This window comes from Aricia agestis, chromosome 9, assembly GCF_905147365.1.
Source record: "Aricia agestis chromosome 9, ilAriAges1.1, whole genome shotgun sequence".
Lineage (NCBI taxonomy): Eukaryota > Metazoa > Arthropoda > Insecta > Lepidoptera > Lycaenidae > Aricia > Aricia agestis.
The window spans coordinates 2527567-2551243 of NC_056414.1; the positions used below are offsets into that span (position 1 = coordinate 2527567).

The window sequence follows — 23677 nt, forward strand, 5'->3', positions numbered from 1 at the left end:
GTATAAACTTTTCATTTTTCTCAGTAATTTGCTACAATGGTTGCGGTATCTTTTATATGTTATTATTAGTGTTTCGTTGTTACTGTCGACTTTAAGTTTTTTTATGCATTTTATCCCGAGTTTTTAAGCACCTTAGTAGTCCATCAGTCATCCATGGCTTAATTTTAAATTTATTTTTAGTACATCTGAATGCAGATTTGTTGTCTATCACAATTTTTGAGATGCAGTCAATAAACATATTTGTGGCAATATTTGGGTTATTTTCATTTAAAATACCATTAAAATTATAAGTATCACAGTAGTTTTTAATTCCGTCAAAATTATACTTGAACAATAATTCTTGAGAATCAAACTTTTTCGTATTTTTTAACTTAAGACAGAAAAATACTGATTCGTGATCTGTCAACGAGGTTCCTAAATGAAAAGTAGAACATGGTAGGCTAGTTTTAATAATTACATGGTCCAAACAGCTCTTTCCACGAGTAGGTTTATTAATCGCTGGAATAAGACCATAGTATGAAGTTATATCAAGATAATTGGAGCTATCTGTATTATATTTAATTATGTTTATATTTATGTCTCCCACTAAAATAATATTTTTAAAAGTTGATAAGCTATCAAGCAAGGATTGTAGTGCGCTCAGGAATGGTTCAAGGTTTCTAAAACATGGTGGCCTGTAAATGGATATTAATACTGTTTCAGGGCCGATTTTCAGGATTAGGCAATTTGCTTCTACGAAACTTGGTTCTTCCATTTCAATTACAGACTGCAACGATCTTTTTGTGTAAATTACTAATCCGTCGTTTTGGTTGTGACTATGAGTGGATCTGTAGTATTGGCTGAGTCAAATGGGCAATACGTTTTACTGTCCAGTCAAGCTTGTAGTGTGTCCTCAAAAGCTTTCGCTTCTTGTGTTAGAAGAATATTTTTGGATGGTGGAGGCTTTGAAACTACTTTGAGGCGGACTCTGTATTGACCTATTAACAGCTGATGGTCGCTGCCACAATCTGCACCCGGAAAAGTCTTTGAGAGAGTTATGCACGAATTCCTGATGCTGATTAATATGAAGTCAATCTGATTTTTATGACCTGTTGGCGATCGCCATGTCCATAAGCGTCTTGGATGTTGTTTATATGCCGTGTTAGTTACGAATAGTCCTTTTTCAATGCAAAACTCTAACAACATCTCACCTCGACTGTTGCGGGCTCCTAAGCCGTATTCCCCAATAACATTCCTTAGGTGTTAATCATTATCAGTGTGCCCTATCTTAGCATTAAAGTCTCCCAGGATGATAGTACATTCCTTCTTTGGTAACGCTTTGCAGGTTAATTCTAGCTCGTGGTAAAATTCCTCCATCTCTTCTTCGGTGGCTACAGTGGTCGGCGCATAGACCTGTACAAAGTTAATTGGGTGTGGATGGGCTGAAATTTTTAAGGATATAATTCTATTGTTGATGGTATTAAATATTTCGTCTCTACAATATTAGTAAGTATAGATATTTAAAAATACATTCGTCCCAACCCAATTCGTAGTCTAAACTCAGTCACTGATGGGCTTTTGTTTAAAATATACAATAGGTAAGTACTTATCAAAGAAAATCATATACGTAGGTATGTAGGTAGGGACATAGTAGTTAATACAATCGATCCAAAATACTTTTAGACAGGTAAGTATATAAACAGTTCAACAACAAACAGGACACTGGACGTCAGGATAATGATCGTAAATTGCATATTTATTTGTAAATAAATATGCTGCACCAGAAAAATGAAGATTTATAAAGCGATTTTATGTTCTTTCGTTTCATAGGTAGAACAAAATGATTTGTAATAATATTGATATTATTCTTGGTCATTGCACCACAATTAAAACATTTTTTTTGTATTACAAAATGGGTCGACGGCCAAGGCCATTTTATTTTGTCTTTAAAATAGTTTTTAAAATCACTTCTTTTAAAAAAACGATCTACATCAATCACGACAACCATTGACACGACAATCTAACACTGAAAGAATTTTTCAAATCGGACCAGTAGTTCCTGAGATAAGCGCGTTCAAATAAGCCCTTTCAAATAATTTCCCTCCGTTTTTTCCACATTTTCCTCTATTCTTCTATATCTTCGCTCCTATTATTCTTAGCGTGATAAAATATTGCTTATAGCCTTCCTCGATAAATCTAACACTGAAAGAATTTTTCAAATCGGACTAGTAGTTCCTGAGATTAACGCGTTCAAACAAACAAACAACCTCTCCTGCTTTATAATATTGAAGTGTAGATAACATTTTTACTACTTTTCTTACTATTCTACTACTATTTTTCGAAAATGTGTCAAATAACTATAATAAACTACCTAATTGTAATATCGACATTGCATCGATTCGATATATTTGTTCCTGTTTTCCTGAAATACAGTTACAGATTTGATCATTATTCTGAATGATCGTCATTATGTTTTAGGGCTATTCAGGAAAAAGACGTTCAGGAAAATGAGGAATTCACTAAATTCGTTTATAATTAAGTATTGATATAAAGAAAATTATTAAGAACTTAGAAATGTTGCGGGCCTTTATAACTTGGTATAAAAAAAGTAGTGAAAAACAGACAAATGTTGGCACACATCGAGAAATGTAAATGACGTCTTATTTGGAAATTTTTGTAGAACGTATTTCAAAGAGAGAGAGAGAGCATAAAACGAAGACCTCTATCCACACCAAAGCACTGCGATCAAATAAAGTGAGCCAGCAGATTTTATCGCAAAATAGGTTTCAACCCGTCACGTTGAGTATATCGGCAAGGCATTCAAAACAAACAATGCGCAGGACAATGACGCGAATTTTATGAACATTTTAAAAATATAATTTTTAGTTATTTAATGTAAGTTGATGTGTTATTTGTTGGTATCGGATTCTTCTCTTCTTTATCTTCAAATTAACATTAAATTTTTAATCCTTTCTAGCTCATTTTTTTTTATAAATAATAAATTGTGAGCGGCAGTATCGAAACGACACGCAAAAATTTCATAATGTGGTACTTTTTTTTATAATAACTTTTGAAATAATAACTCTACTTTCAAATAGTTTTAGCAGCATTTTTGTAAGTTAATTAGACATTGAAATGTGTAATGTTACATCAAATTTACGAAGGCGTTGTGAACCCAACTTTGAAGACATGAATTTAGTCTCTCTCAAATATTCGCCCCACTACACAATATTTATACCACAAGCGTCATTACGTCCGCGCTGGCCGGCAAAAAATATAAACAAAAACATGCCCTTGCATGTCGCGTGCGAACTCCGCCCCCTCGCCTCTGTCACCCCCGCGTCTCCTCTGGGACGATGTCGTTTTGTGGGACGTAATTAAATCACACATTAGAATTGATAAAAACTTTATTATATACAGGAATCCACATTATCGGCGTGTTATACGTAAACAAAGTATCGAATATACGCCACCGATATACGGCGCACAGTAGCGACCTCCAAAATTCGCGCGCCAAATAGCGGAACTAAGAAATACGCCGAAAAGCACTCCGGTGACAAAACAACGTCCATGCCAATATTTCACCCAGCCATTGTACTAACCTTAACACTACTTCTGGCTGAATTTGAGAGATAGTCAATCTTGCGTCCGTATATAGGATGCAACAAGTCAGTCGGACGCAATATCATCGGTAAAAACCGCCATGTAGGACGTAATATCAACTCCGGGGTGGAAATATATATATATATATATATATATATATATATATATATATATAGATTCGAAGTTCATCTAACTGCAAAAGAGAGATGCTAAGCATTTTATCGATTACGGTACTACAACTTCCAAATTCGTTAGACTCGTGACATTTATAGCGAATTTTGACATTTCCTTGTTAACGTTTTTGGAACGGAGTTCCTTATTTATTTCTTAATCTGTATGCCCACCATATAGTCGACATTTAACGAATCTATTATAAAATAATTGGGTAGTTTACCGTAGTAGAGCAAAATGTTTGTCATTAATTAATCACGTTTTGAAGCCTCCTGTAACAAGAGGATAATGGCATACGTCTTTAACCTAGGAATTAATTAAACCGTCTCCGGGCCTCTGGTTTCTCATAAATAACCGAGACATTATTCGTCATGCCATTTATGACTTAAACCGCCGTGCCAATTTAACCCCAAACTCAACGCATCAGGGCACCTTTTGCCGGGGCAAGTACTTGGCATTTCGCTTCCATATATTATCAAAGGGTAACAAACTAGCCAGGGGACAATGACTAGAAGGTGATTAAAAACTGATCAATAAGTATGACGGCTATTTATAGTAGCGGGTTTAACTCTACAAAAAGTCAGCTCCACTTTAACGCGGTAAATGAAGCATAAACGCCGGGCGAAAATCGGCCAGCCAGTCAAAATAAAACGAATATGGCTGACCCGATATTTTTTACGACGATAGTTTCGATAGTGATTTTGTTGATTTTTTATTAACGACTAAAGAGTATCGTTTAGACCATAAAACTTTATTTTGTTTACTCTCTTGGCGGATTGTATTTAATTGATTTGAATAATCGATGTAATTAATAAAACTTTTATCGATACTTAGCTTTCGCATCCCTAACCTAACAACGAAAACCATACAGCTCGACAAAGCTTTAAATGAACGTGGCGAAAAAAGGAACTAACACTGCCATCATACAAAAACGTCATTTTTGACAGTTCTCCTTTACCAGCAGCGCTCCCGCTCACGTTCATTTATAGCCTTGTCGGGCTCTACTAATATTATAAATGTGAAAGTGTTCTCTTATTACAAGTCCTCTGAAATTTGGTCCCGAGAAAGAATATTGAATAGTTTCAATTTCAGAAATTTTTTTACGAGAGAGACACGAATTTCTGCGTGATCGATGCGATATGGATGATAGAGACGATTTTCATTATGTTACCAACTCTACAGCGTATAAAGAACCCCATATAAGAGGCCGATCGGTCCAGTCGGACTGATCGCAGGCTGAAATGATAACATGAAATTATTCCTATCGGATCGATCGGCCTCCCCGTATATGCATTAAAAGCTCCACTCTACGTGACATTAACACTCGTATCTCACGCCTCGTCTATGACGGTTCATTTATCTTAACAGATCAACATACAATCGATCCATTTCGTATACTATTACACGACGACCACAAAAAACATATTTTTTGGTAGTAAAATATCTGAGATAAACTGTCTAAAATATCAATATAAAACATGACTACCAACCTGTTCTAACGATAGTATCAAATGATGATAATGATTATTCAGTAAACGTGGTAATATTAGTTCACTCTCGATAGCACCTATGGTAAAAGTTTTTTGTATCTCAAGAAAAGCAATGCAATGTTCCGGGATAAACTTTTTTGGGGAATAACACAGGAGAAGATTTACTGTTGATTGTAGAAATTATCCCTGAAGTCCTACTATCATTATAAATGCCAAAGTTAAAAATGGATGTTTGTAGCCCCTACAAGCACAAATACTACACGGATTTTCATGGAAAGTAGCAGTTGAAGCTCTGCAATAAGATGAAGCGGCTTTTACCAAAATGGCTACGCCTAAATAGCCTAAATCTGTACTAATCTATAATATTATAAAGCGGAAGAGTTTGTTTGTTTGTTTGAACGCGCTAATCTCAGGAACTACTGGTCCGATTTGAAAAATTCTTTCAGTGTTAGATAGCCCATTTATCGAGGAAGGCTTTATTTTATCACGCTAAGACTAATATGAGCGAAAAAATAGAGGAAAATGTGGATAAAACGAAGAGAAATTATTTGAAAGGGCTTATTTGATCGCGCTAATCTCAGGAACTACTGGTCCGATTTGAAAAATTCTTTCAGTGTTAGATAGCCCATTTATCGAAGAAGGCTATAGGCTATATTTTATCACGCTAAGAATAATAGGAGCGAAGAAATAGAGGAAAATGTGGAAAAAACGGGGGAAATTATATGAAGTTGCTAATTATCTTAAGAACTACTGGAGCAATTTTTATGTTATTTGGCAAACATGAAGAATAGACCACGTGAAGGGACATAGGCTATTTTTTTGTGAAAAAATGTATGGTTGCGTGATATTTCTAAATTACGCGGGCGAAGCCGATGAATATAATAAAATCGTAGGAAGGTCAATTCTGTACATTGAATAGTTTTGTACAATAATACTTGGGACGTGGTCTACAGATATGCTAACGCGGACGAAGTCGCGGGCAACAGCTAGTATCTACTAAATTAACATAAACGTAACCAACGACACATCCAAAGTCTTAAATTAAACTCATAAGCATAAAACACAGAATGTTACATAACACCACCATAACATTTTCATATCGTGTCAGTTGTGGCGAGCTCCGTCGCCAACGAAAGTTATTAGTTTCGCTTTCGTCGGACCAGTTCCACATCTACACATTTTAATGTCGCTTCAACTTCTCCGTGGTCCAGCGGCTTGGAACGTGCAGCTCTTGACTCGTGGGTTCGATTCCCATATCAACAAAAGAAGTTTTCTTTCAAAATTTGGTTAGGACGCTGGTTTTAAAGCTTAGAGATATAAACTTAAAACTTCACGTGTCCCTATTATGATTTCGGCACCAACTAAAAACGTTTTTTTTTTTATTTCCGCCCCAACGGGATTAAGTGTCTCAACACATTAGGCCGAAAAAACGCAACCGAAGTTCGGCATGATGCTTGCAATGCGCTACGCATACAATACAGGTTGTTAGGTTTAACACCGTTATCCTTAAAAACCATCAAATGAGCCCGTCAAAATAAACAATTTTTTCTATGAAAACAATGCTGGGGACTCAAAAAATCCGTCTTCATACCCATACAAATTACCGATCCGGGTATAACGCGACGTAATTTCGGAATGGTCAGTCACATTGCAGGCGTAATCATGCCGAACTTCGGCCGCGTTGTTTCGGTTTAGTGTGTAGACACTGGAGGAAGTCAAAATTTTTCTGCTAGGTGAAATCCCTAGCCTGAGTAACAGGAATATGGATGACAATGAAAATTGATTAATTATTAGAAGTTGTAACCAACTTTGTTGATGTACAATGTACATATATATTATGTAATCGGTGCAAAGTAAATCTAGGACAGACCTAGATAATTTATAGCCAAACCGTACAATAGTGGTACTCGCGTGTGTCCCACATAGATAACTTTCAGATAAATAACTCAACTGGGATGCTTTATTTGTGCACTCACATTTAACTAATTGTAGGCGACGCTCTACACCATAGGCCATAAGTTATAATAATTTATTAGAATAGGCTTGATGACTATTTTTTTTTTCTTATTGGTAATTGAAAGACCCTTAAAAAATAGAAACATCGCTGAAAGAATGACTCTGATTGCTTAAAAATTCACCAAGATCATTCAAGATTTTATGAGATGTTTCATCAAGAAGAAACATCTCATAAAATAGACCTGCCCGAAACGCTCCATACAAAGTGCTACGAAAGACTGATGTCACTCTTTCGTAGTTTGTACGCATCGGGAGAGAACTTTGTTCGATAGGTATATTAAATACTGCGTTTATGAAAGTGTTTTCATAACAAAAGTTGCTTTTAATTGCATAAGATATCGAATGGTAAGTATACAAATATTAGGAAATTTAATTAAAAAAAAATCGACTTGATTATCCAACTTTGAAGGGGCATAATAAAAAAAAAAAAATGCTATCGAGCTGAAATTTTGGGAACACTTATTTTTCACCGTGATTTCTTTATTTTATTAACAAAATTCACTAATCTTTGACCTTGTCATCATCCCTATTAGTTCTCTGTATGAAACAGTGTTGACTGTTGAATGTATAGTCTATACTTAAGTTTAATAAAAAGCTCTTTGTATTGGTTTTAAAATACTGCTAACACTTTGTGATTTGTATGCTTTTGATAAATAAAGATTAGGTGCTGAAAGAGCGTTCCCACAGGAAAAGATTCAGGCCCTTAGGCTCCCGACTCCCTGCGGGCGCCGGGCCGGGACTCTCAGTCGCAAGTCGAAACCCAGTCGCAACCAAAGCCGCACGCAAGTCGCACGCGAAGTGACACTCAACTATTTAACGCTCCGACGCACCATAGTTTTTCTAATTCGTGGTTTTATTAAATTCCCTATAATTTCTGGTCCTTCGAGTCGGATCTCGAACTAGTACAATGCATCGTACAACTAGATCCCGCGCTAAATTGTTAGAAAAGTTCGAAAGCGCGTCGGAGCACGTGTTGTCGCGATTTCATCTTTGCTCAATACCACCGAAATAGGATTCACAATTAAGCAGAACTCACTACAGGCCCGTATCACTCACCTTGTGTACATGGACGACATTAAGTTATTTGCTAACTCAATTGATGAATTGCACCGCCTAGCCGATATAACTCAAACATTCTCAAATGATATCGGTATGGAATTTGGAGTAGACAAATGTAAGATACAATCAATAAATAAAGGAAAAATAGAACAGACCTCATATGAACTAGAAAATCAGCAAATTATAGGACCAGTAGATCAAGCAGAAGGCTATAAATATCTAGGTTATCATCAAACACAGACTATAAAAATTTAAATGTAGAATACATAAAATATTACATACACACCTCAACGCACATAATACAATCAAAGTCATTAACACCTTTGTCATACCAATACTTACGTACTCTTTCGGAATCATTAAATGGAGCAAAACCGACCTTAAATCATTGCAAACCACAATAAACACAGCACTAATAAAACACAGAAAACATCACCCAAGAGCCTGCGTCCAAAGGTTGACTCTGCCCAAAATAGAAGGAGGTAGAGGACTAATCGATATCACAAACCTACACAACAAACAAATAACTCTGCTTAGAACCGCTCACAACACTCACCAATTCACAACGCCATATGCCAGTCAATGCTTGCAGATCATACTAAACATATCACACTTATCTCGAAGCAACAGAAAATCGACGCATGGGCCCAGAAGTCTCTACACGGCCGCCATCGTATGGATTTAACCAGCAGTAATGTTCACAAAGAAACGTCAAACATGTGGTTAAAGAGAGGCGAGCTGTTCCCAGAGACCGAAGGATTTATGGTGGCAATCCAGGACATAGACAGGGTCATAGACACCAAATATTATAGAAAATATATCATCCGGGATCGCGGGGCAGGCAGCGATCACTGCAGACACTGTCACCGACAACCTGAAACCATCCAACACATCACCGGCGCTTGCCCATCCATCACCTAAACAGACTACAAACACAGACACGACCAGGTAGCAGCTATCATACACCAAAAACTCGCACTCAACACAACCTCATTACAGAAAAAACGCCTTACTACAAATACACTCCACAAATCATACTCGACTCACCTGACTACAAACTACTGGGACAGAACAATACGGGCGCCGGGCCGGGACCCTCAGTCGCAAGTCGCAACCAAAGCCGCACGCAAGTCGCACGCGAAGTGACACTCAACTATTGAACGCTCCGACGCACCATAGTTTTTCTAATTCGTGGTTTTATTCAAATCCCTATACTAACCATCATAATATTAAGAGTATTTTAACTCATAAAATTATTACAGTACACCAATTCCATTAATATAAAAGTTATATAATAAACTAGCTTATGCCTGCGGCTTCTTTAGCGTGGAATTCTGAGAACGATATAATTTCAGGGAGAAAAACGTAACTTTTTATGAATAAAATATAGCCTATGTCACTCAGGAATACACCAGCTTTCTATCAGTGTTAAAAATTAAGGAATCGCATCAGCATTTTCAGAGATTACCTCCTACAAACAAACAAAAAATTACATCTGTATTATATTATTGCAGGTATAAAATAATTAATATAAATTGTTACATATTGATGAATTTATTTTAGAGTGACAATAAGATCGAGCGTAGCATTTTAGACTAATCCGTTCTGTACTTAATGTTTATTCATGCGGTCTCGTGATGCGGCCGCATAATATGACTTCCATTAATCATGATCATGAATAATCATGATGACAATCATGGTCAACCATCATGGCCCAACATAGAGTAGTTACCAGTAGCCTGTAGGTATGATGATGATTTTATTTACAGAAACAGTACCAAGCGTACAAAAACCGTATGTTGGAGACGTCTTAACTGTACGTCTTATAAAACACAATTATTTTCCACTCACAATACAAATATAATTACAATGAATTTGCATATTTGAACCGTATTCGAGTTTTTCCCTCATACGGTTGTCTGAAGGAAAGCTATTTAGGCATAAAGCTATATTGTTTAACGTAAAATACAACATTATTAACATTAGACGCTGCCAGCAAAAATAAACTAATTTCGGCGCTCTTTGCGCGCGACAACCGTACAAATTTCTGGGACAAAAAATTATCACACGTCCTTTCCTGAGACTCAAAGAATATCCAAACAAAATTTCATTAAAATCGGTTGAGGCTGAGGAAAAATATACGAGCTCTACGAGATTGTATGCGTGCTACGAGCTTACGCTACACCGGAAGTTGCATCAGGCGATCCGCTATTTAACCGACTTTCAAAAAGAGGCGGTTATATGCGGTTGTAAAATGTATGTTAGTAAAAATTAATTTTAAATTTTACATATTAGTCTCGATAAAACTCGAGCCTGAACCGATTTGGCTAATTTTAGTCTTGAAATGTTCGTAAAAGTCCAGGATTATAATTTTATATAAGGAGGAAAGTGATACGAAGTTCAATGGTTTTAGGGATAGTACTATTAAACCCTAAAACTATTTTGATGAAACTTTATATTGGTTTCCAACCTGGTGTGGTGTCCTTAAATTAAAACATACATATTGTAATTACTAAAAACTCATAAATGTAAAAAGAAAACAAAGGAAGCAGACACATTATTTAATATGCAGCAGACAGAATATCATGTTAGACGATTAATTATTAAAAATAATTATTATTAAAGTCTGTAATTTATATGATTTTCTTGTCGATTATATTTTCTTCCGAGAAGTATTTTAATCGCACTTTTCATTATAATATTTAGCTGTGCTTTTGTAACATCTTCTATTTTTATTGTTGGTAACTTGCGACTTACAATATTAGTGTTCTTTACATTTTAAAATTTAATAACTTCTGCTGCGTGTTCGTTAAAATCTTTTAAACTATGACGGCTCAGCTAACGCAACAATCCTGTATCGCACTATTAAAGTTTTCCGAGTGCGACTGTGTTAATAAGACAGCTGAAATCAATCTTGTGGGTTTCGGTCTAACCGAACATAGCTCGGTCGAGAGATCTTCCTTGGCTTGCCTTTGCACGTCCCGCAAAAGGCATTCAATGTAGCTCACAGCAATACACAACGATTATTTCCAAGCATGCTACTTTTAAATGGTTGTTGTTCTCTATTGTCAGTTTTAGGAAGCGCAAAGCAAGTTTAGTTTCATTGATATTGCCTAAATTAGCAATTGCCAACTTCACTCTGAATTAGATTCATACGAGCCTGCAGAATGTCTTACGGTTGCGTTTGACTGAGAGGAGTGGAAGATTTTGGGGGAGGCCTTTGCCCAGCAGTGGGATAGCATAGCCTGTTTAATAAAACTGTTGTTTCTCTTTAATAAAATTGTGTCAGTAGTGAGTTTAGTGAGCATTGCCTAAATTAGTAAGATTTCCAATTTCACACTGGCAATTGTCAGCCTAAAACTGGAAGTTATTATCAACTTAACTGGCAACTGCAAACTTAACTGGTTAGTGATGATGTTGAACTTAATAGTTATGTATCAATCGGTGTAATGCCGGGTTCAACGACCGATAGCGCGGTTATCTAACGATACTAACTGAACTCAGAAAAAGTCAACCATTATGTAAACAGTCAAGACTCGCGATAAACTACAAGACGTTTTCCGCACTTATATCTGTTGAGAGGCAGAAATGATTTTATATTACTTTAGAATGGTAGGAATATCATTTAGGGTCAATTCAGACCGCAACACGCGTAGATGCATTTCTAAATTTGTATGGATTTGACAGACTTCAATTGCGTGGGACGTCATGCCAATCTGTCAATTCAATACAAATTTAGAAATGCATCTACGCGTCACGTTGCGGTCTGAATTGACCCTTACTAAGTTGACTGTGACTTTGTTGCGGAGAAATTAATAGTTTGTGTGGAAACCGCGTTTTTCCGGAATCAAACTGTTCTAGTATGTCCTAGAAGACTCAAAGAATCTACGTACAACAATTCATCACAATCGGTTATGCGGTTTAGGCATAAAACGACTGTGACCAAAATGACGAATGTAATAATACCTACCTATCAAGCTTAAATTTCATAGGTCCTAGAGTCAAACCAAAGAAATTACACATGAGAAAAACACCCCTGGTTATGTTACAGATAAAAAGGTTGGAAAACCCTGTTTTAATTCCTCTGCATTATAATAGGATTACTTCCCAACCTTTTAAAATTCGGGGCGAAACTTCAGTATAGGTACCTACTCCAGTGTTCCGAGAAAGCAACAACGGTGTACGTTTTCAGAGGTCGGACGTCTAGAGGACGCGAGCCCTCCCGTCTAGACTGGGTCCTCGGCGGACGCATTGATTCTGTAAACCTAGTAAAGTCCCACCATACTAATAAACTTGCGTGCAAAAAAATCGACCCACCTCTCTCCTTATGATTCAAACGGTAATAACTCAAGAAATATAATTAGTATTAAATAAATGTTGGAATCGTTTTAAAGGTAGTACAATAAGGATTTAATTATTGCTTTAGTTATTGTAATTGTAAATTGTTTACTAATTCTACAGCCTTAAAACAAAAACCGGTCAGTTTGGCATAACATTTCAGTAGGCGATTAATGACATCTTTCTTGTAAAAAACACTAACAAATTGATTTCAATAGCTCATAGTGCCATCCATTACCCTAATTTAGGTTTCCATCCGGGTTTTCCTTGACCTTATCAAAGTTATGATGAACTCCTGAGCGATACCATGCCGATCTTCTTGTACAGCCACCTGGAGGTCCTGAAGGGTATCTGCGGCAAGAGTTCGGGCGCTGACCCTCCTTTTGAGTTCTCCCCATAGATGCTCAATAGGATTAAGGTTAGGACTCGTTGCTGGCCAGTCCAAACCCGAAATTTCGACGTCGGAGAGATATTGACGAACTTTCGCAGCAACGTGCGGTCGAGCATTGTTCTACATCAATATGAAACCTTCATCAACAAAACCAGCACATGGCACCGCATGTTGTCCTAGTACGCCCTGAATGTATCGATAGGTACTCAAAGTGCCAAGGCGTGGCCCGGTTACGAACTCAAGATTGGTTTATGCATCAAAAGAAATCTCGCCCCATACAGTCCCGGAACACCTACCAAATGGAAGCCTTTCGTCAATGCACGCCTGCGCAAATCATTCTCCTTATCAACGGTATGCTTTTCTGCGACCATCGTTACCATAAAGACTGATTTAGCTTTCATCAGAAAAGAGCACGACCCGCCATTGCTCCAATGAAAAATCAACATGAGAACGTGCGAAACTATGCAGCGCTTGACTGTGTGCTGGGGCTAATTTTGGACCGTTAGCGAGTTTTTGTGAAGTCAAACAGCTACCTGCAAGTCTTCGTCGTACAGTCTACTCAATTACTGTAACTCATCCGACTTCTCTTGGCCGTCGTTGCACTTGAACTGAAATGAGATGTCGATTCCGCAAGGACGTTAACACCTTAAAACGGTCGTCACTTTTAAGAGGGAATAGGGTAATAGGGCATTTTCAAAAAAATGTGTACCCCTGGTTTTTACCTTGTCCCTTGACTTCGCTACAGATTATTTGTAAAAAATTACATACTAACATTTTGTAATTTTAATGTAGGAGCATAAACAAGTTTTCTTTTATTAAAATACATTCACGTTTGTATATAATTTTATTTAGTATGAGATTTATAAGGGTTTTTAAGTACCGAAACCTATTAAATTCACCTGTCCCCTTCCCAGAAGTTGTAACAAAATCTTTAATAACTATTTTTTTTCTTAAAGTAAGTTACTTAAAAAACTTATGTTAGATTCTTAAATACTTAATGTATCAATTGAATGTCTTGTTATTGAAAAATCTAACATAATTTAACTACAAATTAATTAAAATTATAATCATGAAAAAACAACCCGGCCGGAATGTTCGGTTTAGTGACCGTTTTTTTTAGTTTTATAAACATACTACAAAAATATTTTCGGCACTAAATGATAGCACTATATTTCATTGTACATCGAGAAACTTCAATTTAAATTTAGTAGTTAAAAATCTGCTACAAGACGCGGACGCAGGTTGGATGGTTCTTCAGGAACGGTTTATTTGTTCAGATAAGTGACCATATTTTGTAAGCATTATTATACTTTCTCCAACTGTTTTTACTGTTGACACGTTGCAAAATTAGTTTAGTATTTAGTATAAAAAATGAAATTGTGATAACTCTTATCGGTTATTTACAAACACTTTAAAAGTAAAAGAAAGTAATATTACGTGACTTCCGACTTGTGACTTTTCGTATGGTCACATATAATGGAACGGACAAGTCACAACAGGCGGAAAGCATAAGGCTTAGTTCACATTTTAAATAAATTATTTTTTTATTCACGGTTTTATTATGAAAATTGGAGATTTTTAAACTGGTACGATTAACGTACAAATATATTTTTTATTACTTATGTGTTAAGGTGACGCCGCGTTAAAGTAAAAAACCGTTTTGGATATGTTTTAGATTGCTAGTTTTCTATGAAAGGCCGGCCCGGCCTCTCACAGAAAACAAGCAATGGAACAGCAAAAAATGGAAAGGGCGTAAGTGACAAAATAGTTTTGTCGCGTAATTTAAAAGCCATAAATACATTTCATATAAGCTATGGGCAAATTAAAGTGTATGCTTGAACCAATCCATGTACATTTTTGGAAGCTTAAATCACTCTTCTCTGTAGGGAAAAATAGGAATCCTTTTTTTTTACACAGGTCTATTTGATTGATTATTCTGTGTTATAAAAGTTGACCAATCGTGTTATGCTATGGGTAAATCAAAGACAAAGACATGATAAATACTGACAATGAACTTTAATTTCTTAGCTTTAGTTATTGCTGAGAAAAATCGATATCGCTACAGCCAAATCATAAAGGCGTCGACTTTACTTAACAATAACAAATATACTATTTAAAATTTAAGTACCTAAAAGTTTTATGTTTTTTAAAAATTTTGATTTTATTTCCACTACTTTTCTATCAGTAAAGTTGAAAATCATTTTGTGTCGTTGATATTTGCAGATTTATAATAACTAGACATCAGATTATATGCATTTGCATACTTGCATATGCAAATGCATATAATGTCACTTTTTAGGCGATAGTGCATATTTTGGCAATTTTTCGTTGATAGTGCATATTTCGGTAGTTTAACTTCCATGGGCATTAAGATTGCAATCGGAAAATGTTGGTAGAAAATTATTATTGGCGTATAATAAATAAATAAAAAGTCTTTATTTCAAGAAATTAAAAATCCTGGATTTTATGAAATTATAAAAATTGGCGCTTTTATTAATGTCACTACCGGAAAAGTCTTAAAAAAAATAATAAATTTTAATATTAAGTGACTTTTGATTGTGCATATTTTGTGCATATTTCGACCATTTTTCGTGCATATTTGCATGGATATTTCGGCACTTTGATCGTGCATATAATCCGATGTCATTAATAACTTAGGAATTCGTAGACATGTGAACACATCTTTATGATTATGAGATGTTCGTCCCTCTAATTATTGAAGTTAAATCTATGAAATCAAAGAATTTTTTACTTTTATAAGTAGTGCAACAATAAAAATGTTTAAATAAAAGGTTTTTGTGTTATAAAAACTCCTTTAAATATGTTAAATATTACTTACTCATGTAAAAAAATGAAAAATAACCTAGTGGTTGGGTCACATAGTCACACTATGGATTAAAAATAATTGCTACTCTTGTTGATCCTTGAAATTATCTAATTTTTTTTTAATAAACAATTAAATATGCATTTCACTAGATTAAATTAACGAAGAAATCCATTTATTGCTGTATTTTTTTGTATAAAATTATATTTTACATTTAGTCGCACAACGGAATCTGTTTCGTCGAAAATTCGATTTTGTTTCAATAATATCAGAATAATATAACGTTTTCAGCGTTCTTTTTAACTTATTCCATTAGTTCAATATTTTTCCTTGTATATGACATTCAAAAAAAGGTAAATAAATGACCTTAAAAAATATAGACATATTTTTGCAAGGGTACACGTTTTTTTGAAAATGCCCAATAGGGAAGGGTAGGAAAGGAAAGGGAATAGGGGAGGGTAGGAAAGGGAATAGGGAAGGGAATAGGGTAGGGGATTGGGCCTCCGATAAACTCACTCACTCGGCGAAACACAGCGAAAACGCTGTTTCACGCCGGTTTTCTGTGAGAACGTGGTATTTCTCCGGTCGAGCCGGCCCATTCGTGCCGAAGCATGGCTCTCCCACGTATAAAATGAGTAATAAACGTTTACAATCAATAATTTTATAATGAAAAAATGTAGACATTATGGGATAATATACGAATTTAATAATACATAGAAAATAGAAATAAAGAGGCAGGCAGCTCTGGATTTATGTATAGGCAGTATAGGCCATGGCCTATGGGCGGCAGCGTCCTAGATGGCGGCAGAGTTCGTACATACGGGCGGCAAAATTAAAGGGGCCTATACTCATAAAAAATATAAATCCGACCCAGGGCAGGCTTTAGCCTTCATTGATTATATCTGTTGAAATTCTTCTAGCAACATAATCAGTGTTGCCAACTATGGGGATTTCCCACTTAATTTAGTGGGAAAAAATAAATTTTGTGGGTTTTTTAGGGGGTAAAATATTTTGGGGATATTTTTGGGGATAAAAATTTTGAAGATGGATTTTTTTTTTAATAACAACCTTAAAGTGGCTCGGAACTTTGCCGCGAGCGACCATGACGGACGAAAATTCAAACGAAATGCCACTTTATGACATAGGCTATAGGTTTCATTTAACTCAACCACTAGCTTTTACGCCGCCGCGCCACCGGCGGCAGCATGGGTCGCCACGCAAAATATGTCAGTAGAAAATGATACCTATATTCTATGTCATAAAGTAGCATTTTATTTGAATTTTTACCGGTCGCGGTCGCTCGTGGCATAGATCCGAAAGCCACCTTTAAGATGGAACTGCCGCACAAAGCACATGTCGCTATAGTCTTTTGAGTCGTACCAGCTGACAGTAGGCTGACAGATTATTATATTTGCTGTCGTTGTATACATGTAATGAAAAAAAAGATTGAAGTATTTATTTAAAATATGGAGGGTAGATGGAGGAGAACTATCTTATATGAGGGATATTTGAAAAAGTGTCCAGCTGTACGCAGTAAATAACAGTTGAAAAATCCTCCAAGAGTGGCGCTAGCTGCAGCAAAGGGTATGGAATGAATGTAGCCGTTGGTGACAAAATATAAATATATATTATTTAAATAGTATTCAAATTTATTTAAATAATATATTTTGAAAAATATAACCTAAAATAGCTGAAACAAAAGCTGCTAACTGATTTAAAATTTACCCTGTTGCTACTGACACTTTTTACATACAGAGAATATAGTTCTCCTCCATCTACACTCCATAATTTAAAAACTGCTGGCCTGTTTGTTTGTTTGGCCTGTTGAAGGTGTATTTCAGCATTTTGAGCGCTTAGTAGAACACACCCCAAGAAAATTTAAATATTTTGATTTTTTGGGGAGTTTTGGTTGAAATTTAGTGGGTTTTGAAGTTGCTTTAGGGGGAAAACGTTTTGAATAGTTGGCAACACTGAACATAATATTTATAAAACTTTCAGCATAGGTACTGATGTAGTAAAAGTTCATGCCATAAAACTGTTTTTTGATTACAAATATTAAATCGGTATGTAGTCCATGCCTAGGTATAATTATTTAACTTTTATATCTCAGTATATTTACTAAGACACTTATCGTAATATTTACTGATAGCGATAGTAAATAAGAGTAAAAGTAAATAAAGGTAATGAAAACACAAGTTTCATACATTGTATGTCGTTTGATCATAACTGTATATTTAAAATTAATATCGTCTTGAGTTAACTTTTATGTCCTTTATTGCCTTTACGATGTTGTGCAGTAAAAATTAAGTTTTACATACGCGGTTTCTTATATACGCGGTCAAAGTAGACTTTTCTATAGTGTTCTCTACCATTCCAATTTCCAGTGGATCAATGAGAAATATATTTCCAATGTTAAAGAACAATTTTGGCACGAGTTCGTACTATAGAAAGTTCTTATTATCTCTGGATAGCTAACCATTCAGGTCATTGTAACATACAGCTTCAAAAGTTCTGCTTTATTATAATATTTTCTAAATTGATTGATTATTATTCAAGCTTTATACGTGGGAGAGCCATGCTTCGGCACGAATGGGCCGGCTCGACCGGATAAATTCACGCGTTCTCACAGAAAACCGGCGTGAAACAGCGCGTGCGCTGTGTTTCGCCGAGTGAGTGAGTTTACCGGAGGCCCAATCCCCTACCCTATTCCCTTTCCTACCCTCCCCTATTCCCTTCCCTTCCCTACCCTCCCCTATTACCCTATTCCCTCTTAAAAGGCCGGCAACGCACATGCACATGCAGCTCTTCTGATGCTGCGAGTGTCCATGGGCGACGGAAGTTGCTTTCCATCAGGTGACCCGTTTGCTCGTTTGCCCCCTTATTTCATTAAAAAAAAAAAGCTAAAGATTAAGTTTAAAACAAAAGATGAACAAGAGCTATGAACCTCTTCGTACAAATAAAACTGAATAGTACGGGAGCCCTAGAACAATTTTTTTTGTGATTACTAACAAGCTAATTTTTTGTGAGCAGCTACATTTTGATAAGACGAACAACATTTTTATTTTCGAAAAATCTCGAAAGTGGTAACTAACAGAGATAAAAAGGATTTCATACTTTGACTTGATAGTCCTAAAATATGGATTGTATTGTTTGTAGGACAAAGTTACTTTTAAATATAACTATTAACCTACCAATATACAAAAAATCTGCTGGCTAGGGTTCCGTTTTAGGGTTCTGTAATCAACAAAACTTGGTTGACTACTAGTACAGTAGTCAACCAAGTTTTGTTGATTACAGTAGTCTTATCAAAATGTAGCTCCTCACAAAAAATTTGCTTGTTAGTAATTAAAAAAAAAAAAAATCTAGGGCTCCCTCACTAGAACGTTTAATGGTTTAATGGCTCTACAATAGAGCTTATTTCAGACTCTTGATTAACACGTAAGCTACATCTTTTTTTTGGACAAAGAAATTAGTGTCGGGAATCGAACCCCACATTCCACGAACGAGTTCCGGGTACCAAAGACAATATGAATGGCATATTCGCGAAGAGCGCAGCGCATAACAAATTTGAGTCTGTATGGGAATTGAAAATTTATCTTTATAATGCTAAGTACTCACATACGGTTTTGCTCGATAGTTTTACTCCAAATCGAGCAATAATCACCGTGTGGACCGCAAAACTGACAGCTCGAAGACTCGCTTCGAGCGGGCTCGATGGAATTAAATATGTCAAATATGTCATTTCCTTCGCTTTGGAGTAAAACTATCGAGCAAAACCGTATGTGAGTACTTAGCATAAGAGAGCATTTTCGACTGTATATTTACCCGAATAGGCCAAGGTTGCTTTTCGCCTTTCGGGTATCCTCGTTTGTGGTCTATTAACATTGTAATAACATTAAAATTACAACAAAATCGGTCTGTTTTAGGAGAGGCAACAAACACCGCGACACGAAAATCTTATTAGATTATCTAAGTTTGAATAGACAATAATAATAAAAATATGTTAACAAAAAGTAAAAACGTAAACGACAGTCACACTTAATAGTGTCAATCAAGACAGGATACAAGTTAGACGGTGACTGATAGACATAATTATTTCCTTAACGTGTAGAATATCCTCTCAAAATATCCTCCATCCTACGTTCTGAGAGTAAATTTTTTGTGGGCACCTCGCGTGGCCAAAAAAATGCTATACCTGTGTGCACTACAGTGCAGATCCCGGACAGATATGTTAATTTTATTACTAATACAAAAATAATCCGAACCGGTTGTTTCGACACACATGACACAACATTCATGTATTTGGGCAAACGTTTTGCGTCACTCGTGTAAAAACTCCCATAACGTACCGGTGATCCATCAAAAGTGGGCATAGAAACTTCGAAATTTCAATAAAATCGAACAAAATTTAACGACTAATTGCTGCGCAACAAAGTAATTTAAATTTCGAACATCCGCGAATCCCGGCAGCGAACAAGTATCAAAAAAAAACTCACGGTGGCAGAAGCCGGTGCCCGGACACTTAATCCTTCAGCGGTATTGGTATATCACTATCACTTCGGCGGCGGTGCGTCGCGGCCCGCGTGCTAGTACGGAGTGCCGGCGACTTGTAAACAAATGCTGGTGGGGGCCCCGCCGAAAACCCTAGCCGAACCGCTCACTTACGTCACCGGCAGCGCTGACCGCCGCGAGATTTACATTACACGGTATCATTCTTATCACACGGAGACCAAAGGAACCAAGGACGACTTCAGACTAGCCTAGGCAGCTAGCAAGCATCACCGACCCATGAACACATGCGTAGAAACGCATTAAATTACGCGCAAAACTTATCAAACACAGAGCAGTAAAAAATCAAAGGCCTCAAGGCACACAAGGCTAACCTATTCGCAAATGTTACCAAGGGATGGAACCAAACACCATCTGTATTCTGTATACAAACAAAATTGTACGCAAAACTTTACAAACACGGAGCAACAAAAAGGAACCAAGGACAACTTCTTTGCAAGGATGTCTATGCTGGTCTAGGCAAGTCGCCATTATTATTAAAATGGTGAATATAGAACACAGTAACTAGTAACTTTTAATTAAATTTAGAACAATATCATGCTATAGTTCTTATCGTGCAGCTCTGTAATAGACAGTGCCAAGGGCAACTTCTTTACAAGTTTCATTTATGGCTTGTTGCCTAGGCTAAACTAGACTAGAATTTAAGTTAAGATTTTATTACAAGAAATTCTTATCAAACGGAGCAGATAACTTACTAGATTTTTTTTTTGCAAGAAGACTTTGTAAGTCCAGGCAAATCTGGCGTCATTGACCGTGACAAACATTTCCGAATGAATGTACAGACCACAATTTGCAATGAAATAGTCCAGAAAACCATTAGTGGTTTTGGAAGTATGTATAATTTTCAATTCATGTCTTTTTTTTAAATGACAAAAAAGGAGAATTATTTTTTATTATTATATATAACACTACTAGATGACGCCCGCAACTCCGTTCCGCCAAAAGTCAACAGTCGGAAAAAACCGTAAATTTTTTCCGGGATAAAAACTATCCTATGTCCTTTCTCGGGACTCCAGGTATCTCCATGCCAAATTTCAGCAAAATCGGTGCAGCGGTTTGAGCGTGAAGAGGTATTACAGAGTACAGACAAACAGACAGACACACTTTCGCGTTTATAATATTAGGGGAAATAATAAAACGAGCGCATAAAAAATTACTTTGCGACTGATGATGAACATACTGTTTTAATAACATGAGCGGTATTAATTTGACTAAGCGAAAAATAAACTAAACTAACGACTAATATTGATTTATAATAAAATCGAGAAGGAGCTTACAAAATGTGGATTGCTGTTGGTTACTGATATTCTATTTGACGCATTATATTTTATATTTTGATACGTGTTTTAATGAAAACTACATATTGTTAAATGCGTGCGAATTCGAATGGGGGCGGGGCGACGAATCGTTGCAGTCAGGTGAGTTGGGCTGCGGACCAATACGACTTTTTTGGGTTAGGTTAGATGGCTAAGCCATCGTGGTTATTTTTTTGTAAAACACCCAGAAGTAGGAACCCCGCGTAGCGGGGCTCCGTCGAATCATAATTGAAGTCAGTTGTTTTATTTTTGGTATAGGTCGCCATTAAAATTTTACCCACTTCTTTGACGTTTCGTTAAGGATTATAATTTGTGCAGTTTATTAATGATTTTTATATATAAACGGGGTTTACCCCCCTCCCCGTCTCCTCCCCTGCCCCTCTAAATCGTTGGGTATGATTCTAAACTTTTACCGTTACATATATAATTTAAGTTCCTACAAATAGAACAATACATATTTTGGGATCATCAAATCAAAGTATGAAATCCTTTCTATCTCTGTTAGCTACCACTTTTTTCACATATAAAATTGTTATTCCTCTTATCCAAATGAAGCTACTCACAAAAAATTTGCTTGATAGTAATAAAAAAATTGTTCTATCCCTGTCCTGTCCTGTTCAGGGACTACCTGAATAAAAGTGTTTCATCAAATAGTTATTTCATATTCTTTTTTTTTTTAATGTGTGCTCATTATACTCTGCTCATTAGTGTATTTTTCAAAGTGGTTTTTGGTATTCGAAACACTTCATTTAAGATAAAATGCCGCTCAGTATAAAAATTACATTTGCCAAATATTGAAAAAAAATGCAGGACGTAACGTTGACACTCAAACAGATATTAGGTCGCTCAAAAATTATAAAGCTGCTCATTTTGTATTTTAAGTAACTCAAATAAATAATTTCTAAGTTGCTGTTCTGTTAATTTCTCGTCACTCACTCTCAGTCGCTCAAATAGTAATTCTGTAACCCAAATTTAGTAATTTTGACACCTAAAACTGTAATTTACAGTCACTCGATTAAATACTACCCTTTTATAGTCGTGTGTGAACTTAAAAAAGATTTGGCTAGAAAGTCTAACTAAATAGAAGAATAAGAATAAAACTTGAGAAGTGTCAAAGGACACCCGAATGGAACGAAGTTATTTCTTATGTTCAAAAAACCTGTTACATACATACCTATGCACTCAAAAAAACTACGAAATCGAATACTAACAACGCGTCGCTGTTTATTTAAAAAAACGCCATCTAGTTGACGCACAGGAATACTTACTATCCACGCCCTCTGCCCCTAACATGCAGGTACTATAAATGAAAAAGTGTCGAGGTCAAATCAAGGTCAAATAACGTTGATCGTTCTGCCTAGCCTTCAGATTTACGCCGAACGCGCGATAAGGAACTGCGTTCCAATAAAAGACATCTGATGATGATATTCTTCGTATTGATTAGCAGCTGGTTTTCATCAACACCCTTTAGGTCTACGCGAGATAAATTGGCTGTGAAGATACGAGGCCACCCGATAAAAAATATTACAAAAAAAAACAAAATGTCTCACATCTGGGATATTATTCATACGTTTTTTGCTCTTTACTATGCTCATTGAGTTAAGGATCTATCCTCTCGGCTAAATGAGGGTCTACTGCCAAGTTTTTTATTCAAGGTCCCAATTTCACCAAAGCGTGGTTATAAAGAAAAACGAAAATTAACAAATGCTAGTGGAATTGGAACTAAGGTCAATATAATAGTTAAGTATTTTAAAAAGATAAAACCGACTTAAATATTGTACGTAATTGCGAATTACAATTCCGTATCTCAAAAACTACTGCACCGATTTTGATGAAACTTGCACTATTCCCTAAGTTAAACAATACCTAGTACAACAAAAAAATTATTACTTAAATCGGACTTGTAGTTCGAGAGATATGC

General features: G+C 36.0%; 1 protein-coding gene and 1 long non-coding RNA gene across 3 annotated transcripts in view; one reads left to right on the forward strand and one right to left on the reverse strand.

Annotated features, from left to right (window-relative positions):
- The window catches only part of LOC121730333 (solute carrier organic anion transporter family member 74D-like), a 104790-nt gene that overhangs the window by 63579 nt on the left and 17534 nt on the right, over positions 1-23677 (reverse strand). The window contains exon 1 of one of the 2 annotated variants that reach the window (XM_042119340.1): positions 20368-20449. The exons of the other annotated variant lie outside the window; for it this stretch is intronic. The gene's annotated coding sequence lies outside the window, so the exon portion shown is untranslated. Of the gene's footprint in view, positions 1-20367; positions 20450-23677 lie in introns of those variants that run through there. 2 annotated transcript variants of the gene reach the window in all.
- On the forward strand, positions 303-22898 carry LOC121730335. The gene is made up of 3 exons (XR_006036095.1): positions 303-313; positions 1623-1629; positions 22844-22898. It is a non-coding gene; the product is annotated as an uncharacterized LOC121730335 (long non-coding RNA).